The sequence below is a fragment of the Dendrobium catenatum genome, unplaced genomic scaffold (assembly GCF_001605985.2).
Source record: "Dendrobium catenatum unplaced genomic scaffold, ASM160598v2 fragScaff_scaffold_1024, whole genome shotgun sequence".
Classification (NCBI taxonomy): Eukaryota; Viridiplantae; Streptophyta; class Magnoliopsida; order Asparagales; family Orchidaceae; genus Dendrobium; species Dendrobium catenatum.
In genome coordinates this window covers 956581-962594 of record NW_021319486.1, presented here as the reverse complement: position 1 = coordinate 962594, position 6014 = coordinate 956581, and positions in this window count along the sequence as shown.

The window sequence follows — 6014 nt, the reverse complement described above, 5'->3', positions numbered from 1 at the left end:
CATCTCATTAATCATCAATTACAAATAAATAAGAATGATGTACAAGATATTGTAATAGTTCTTCAATTGAAGCTAATGATGGAGATTTTGGTGAGTATACAAAAAGAAAAATTGTAAGAAGGTATGTCTTGATTGTAAAGCCATCAATATGAGAGCTTTGAAGCATGATAGTTGGTTTGTAATATAAGGCATAACTCACTTCTAAATAGCAATTGATTGAACAAGAATGAGGAATGCCATAAATAAAAGCAATGTACCTCTATCATGCTTTTAAGTGATTGAAGGTGAATTGAAGAGGATTGGTGCCAAGCAATCGACACAAGGTGCTTAGTAAAATTATCATCCAAACAATTAAGTCCCTTTCAAACTACAAGTTATGTTCAAGGATAATGAAGATTGTGTGACCTCTAGCATTATTCACTCACGAATGATAGTGAAGGGTAATGCAAATTGTTTGGCTTGAATAATCCATAAAGAGTATGAATGATTATGACAATTCATACACAAGCATATGCTAAATTCGTGGGCTTTGATGTAATTTTCTTGAAGTAGTTTCATTCAAATGGACTTCATACAAGCCATACAACTCAAATGAAGGTGATGAATGTCACAACACTCCTAAAATCAATCATATTCAACCTTACAAGCAATATAATAGAAGAAGATTTCATACAAGTCATGGAGTAGAATGTGGAAGTTCATATGATTAGCAATAACAAAACTTCAAAAGATCTGCAATACATACAATCTCTTTACAAATACGGCTGTATGTATAATATGCCACTTATGGGTAGATACAGAAGGACTTCAGTAAATTTAGTATCCTGAAGTCAAATGCAACCTATAAATGAAGACATCTACCTACCTACATATAGCAGTTGCGGATGTACTGAAAAGATCAAATACCATAACAAAAATGCATGAAAAATACGACAAGTGCAAGCTCATACAACCCAAAGCAGGAGATTCGTTGGTGCACTATAATTTACCTGCAGAAAGCAACAAGTAGTGCACGACAGTCTACCTGTGCAAAGCAGCGAACAACTCTATTCAGTAGCTGCTACACCACGCCACCGGATCCGCAACTTCTATGCAAGCAGATAGAAGGCGTCTACAAATACTTTCAAAGTACCCCCGCACATGTATAGTAGTTTGTATACACATATGTACACTAAAGGGAAAAATACGATCTCAACCAGCATGGGCCCCGGCGAGCGTGTTATTGGTACATACGTGACGTCTAGGGATGCTGCGCGGGTTATTAAATTTTAACCCGATCCTCCTAAGCAGATAACAAGGAGTAGACAAGGTATAATTATAAAATGCCCTCAAACACCCGTATGGGCCCCGACGAGCGTGTTATTTATACACACGTGACGTCTAGGGATGCTGCAGGAGTCAATAAGTGAATTCAAGTTCAAACCTGATCCTTCTATACGGATCAATAGAAGTTGACAGGATTTGAACCTTCAAACAAATATACGGTTGTGGAGATCGGTATATTTGTTTCAATGCATTCATATTAGGCCTTCAAGGCCTATAATCAAGAGAATTCGCTAATAAAGGCTCAAAGTCTACGGAACCAGATCCCCTATCCGCAAGTCGATAGGGTTGATAAAGTTTAAGACATAAATATTCTCAAATGATTCCAAACACCCCGATGATGGCCATGTTGAATATTTATCTCAATCGGAGGGGTTCACAAATATTTTTAAATATCTCCCAAATATCTAAATGCCTATCAAAATCTAAAACTCCACAAAAATACCAAAATCCAAAAATCCAAAAAAATCTTAAAATCCAAAAAAATCCAACATATTTAAAATTAAAATAAATCCATCAATCACTTAAAGTAAAATCCATCCCCCCTCCATAATAGTTTGTCGAGGTGGATAAATTAAAATTAACTTCAGCTCACAAAGAGCCAAATGCCTAGTCGAAAATATTACTAGGATCCATTCTCAAACAATCTCCTGCCAATAAGGACATGGTACGTGCCCTCTAACCGGCGGTTTGCCGCCAAATGGTACTGCAGGATAAACGGTTATGACGACCCGGGGCCCTCTTAACCGAGTGGTTTTGCCGCCTAATGGCACCACAGATAACAGTTATGGCCAGAGCCAACACGTTCCTTAGTGGCATCAAATCTTTGAGATATGAATCAATAGGATATGATCGATAGGGCATAAAGCCCTCTGTTAGCTAAGGTGGATTTAAATTTGTCCCCTTAGGCAAATATCCAACCCAGGTCTACAAGGTACCTTTGGACGAAGCAACCCATGGCTACCGACAAGGATCCTTTTATCAGTTTGGGTCGACTACCTCCTCTGACTAAGTAGATCAGGGACCACGTTGGCCCGGGATGACGGAACCATAGGATCTTGATCGGGTCAATCATCCATTCCCCCACCATCCACTTTAAGTGCAAGATGGTGCAATTTTTGTTTTAAATATCAATTTTCCAAATCTCCAAATCTTTCAATCTTCCAAATTCCCAATTCTAAACCCATTGCTGCTACTATATGCCAGATAACACGTATCTCTACGTATCTAATTGATGACTAGCCTTAATCGAAAGTTCTCTCTCGTGATCGAGAGGGGTAAGTAACTATAGTGGCTTGCGCCTATAAGAAACCAAAACTCAGATCATAAAGTCCTCACAAAATGAGGATGAAATCTCTAGGTAGTGTCTTATCTACAAACCCATCTGCCTTCAAAAATTTACCCCGGAACTTAATCCGTTAAAACTCCCCTCGCCGAATGAATAAAAAGAAATGTGCGGCGGGGAGGCCGGGGCCGAATTTTCGGAGCCCACATACACACAGCTTTGAAGCCTTCCTAACTGGAGCAACCGTCAGCCCTCCTAGACACGTCCTCTCCACCAACAATGAAACCATCCAAAATCGGTGCCTACAGCACATCGAACCTGCTCGACCAAAATCTCTGATCAGCTTTATACTCCATCTCCCCAAACCATACTTCCCTACATCCTAAACCTCAATTCCTGTATCGACACTGGTGGAACCACATGGAGCTTAAGGGGGGATAGCATTGTAGTTGGAGTTCAAAAATGAATTCCATAATATCTCCATGAAGGATGTCACTATGACCCAAAATAAAAGGTACAAGAAGGTTGTAAATATTTTGCTAACTTAGAGAGCACTAGATGGTGAGGATAGCTAAGACGAGCATGCCATAGTTCAGATGGGAAGTCACGGGAGAATAGTATTATAGTTGGAGTATTAGATTGGGTTGATGGAATTGGATATAGACAAAGGTGGCTGCACCCTTGAAGCAAAGTTTGATTTTTCATTGAATTCTTGATAATGAAACCATTAGCATCAGAATGCACAGTGCATTTGTTATCATTGATTAGTTTGTTTATTGAAAGAAGATTGTGGGATATTGAGGAAACTTGAAGAAGATTGTGTAAGAGAAGCTTACGATTTGGGTGAGTTGGTAGATGGCCATTTCCACTGTGATGGATTGGGAGTGCAGAGCCATTGCCAATTGTAAATGTGTCTGAACCGTCATAAGCAAGTGTGTACTGAATTTCATTCAAGTCAGCTGTAAGGTGAGCTGATGTGCACCTGAGTCAAGGTACTAATTATTGTTGGGTTGTAGTTTAGGAGAATAGTAGAGTCCAGCAATGGTAGGAGCATAATCAACCTTGTTCTAAGGATTACACTTATGCCAACAATTGTGGGCTATGAAACTGGTCTTACTGCAAATCTAACATGTAGGTTCAGAAGTTTGTTGATGATCCATATCTGTCTCTAATAGACGAATTACTATTGCGGGAGCCTGAGAAGATGTTTGGGGAGTATCGACCACGTCTGAATCTTGTCCCACAACCTTTAGAGGGGGCTAGAGCAACAACTGCATGATTGGTGATGGAGAGTTTCATATTTTCCATAGAGAGGTTAATTTCATCACTGTAGAGCAGGGAATATTATTCGTCCTGGCTAATTAGTTGAAATTTTATACGGATATCAGTTCTGAAGGACTGGTATGAGGGTGCAAGGCCATTGAGAATGTAGAGAATAATATCTTCTAAATCAAGGTGTGCTCCTGTTGTAGTAATGTTGTCAACTATGGACACTTTTTGTGATGTGGCCAAAAAGACAAACTTTCGTTTAGCTTAAAATTGTCATCTACTTCAAAATTATTTGACTTAATATATACAAATGTTTTGGGACCCTCTCCGTTTCCCTCATTTCAAGATTTAAAATACCATGTTCTTCTTATAGATGATTTTTCCAAACATTGTTGGCTTTATCCAATTCATACAAAATCTTAAACAAATACCATCTTAATTCATTTCATTACAATGATAGAAAATTAGTTCAACACAAGAATCAATGCTCTAAAATATGATGGCAATAGCGAAGATAGCGATTATAAATCTCTCCAACTTCAACAATTTCATCTAGCCCAAAGAATTTTGCATCAATTTACCTTCCCTTATACACCATAATAAAACAGCGTTACTAAATGCAAGCATAGACAATTTAATTACACCTTTTTTTTCTTGCTTAATTTTTTTTTTAATAACTTTTTGTTATATATATATATATTACTTGCCCCCCTCAAAATTGAACCTGGTTCCACCCCTGTGTACTGACATTTGGTTAACCTTGGAGAAAAGGCTACAACCCTGTGTACCGACATTTGGTTAAACATTCAACACGACCATCATTGGAGTATATGAGCAATTTTGTTTTATTAGTTGAACCTTATCGATCAACTCTGTCTTATTTGCCGATAGATGATCAGGTTCGTTGTTGTCTTGGTGTTTTTGGTAGGTTCTTAAGAATTAATCCCTCCGGTTGAGATTTCCTATAAACACGGTCATCATTGGAATAATTCATTTTGTCTTATTAGTTGAACCTTCTTGACGCTATTTTATTTGCCGACAGAGGATCATGTGCTTGGTTATCATTGATTGTAAGAGCATCTTCACAATCCTTACACATCCAGTATGCTCATCTGCATGTTGCTGTTGACTACCAATGACATACATTTATTGTTGATTTTCGTGCGCATGCTGGTCGACAGTATGTACTGGGTGCAACAGATATCCTATAGTAGCTCGTTGGGGTTCGCACCTATTACCCCAATGGGTGGTTACTCGCCGCATTGCAAGAGCTGAGGATAGGATTTGGACCTTTTATATCTTTGCAAAGCAACGGAGAAATTGTAGCCTAGAACAAGGCAAGACAAATTTTTTTTGCTTTTCTTTTTTCTTTTTATAATAATAATAATAATAATTGTTGCGGGCTAGAATATACACGGCGATAGAGTTATAATTCTACGTCTTAGCATTGCACGGATATCCAGCTCACACACAAAGAACACAATATTTTTTACGTGGAAAACCCAGAAAGGGAAAAAACCATGGGGCCTAGCCCAGTTGAAGATGATTCCACTAAAATTTGAGGAAAATACAATGGTCTGACTCGTCCTTGAAGATGACTAGATTACAGATATCAACTGAGAGTTTTACAAAAGTCCAACGTCACTCCACTATCAGGTGGTGGTCCAGCAGCACTCCGGTGTCAGGCGGTGGATCGGTAGTGGCACTTTAGTGTCAGGGGATACTTCAGCTTTGGATGGCACTTCGGCGTCCCTTGGTGGTCCGTCGGTGGTGCGGCAAGACTACGGCGGTGGTGCGCACGGTAGCTCTCTGGTGTCCCTTGGTGGTCTGGCAGTGGTGCGGCAAGACTACGACGGTGGTGCGGCAGCACTCCGGCGTCCCTTGGTGGTCCAGTGGTAGTGCGGCAAGACTACGGCGGTGGTGCGGCAGCACTCCGGTGTCCCTTGGTGGTCTGGCGGTGGTGCGACAAGACTACGACGGTGGTGCGGCAGCACTCCGGCGTCCCTTGGTGGTCCGGCGGTGGTGCGGCAGCGCTCCGGCATCCCTTGGTGGTCCGGCGGTGGTGCGGCAGCGCTCCGGCATCCCTAGGTGGTCCGGCGGTGGTGCGGCAGCACTCCGGCGTCCCTTGGTGGTCCGG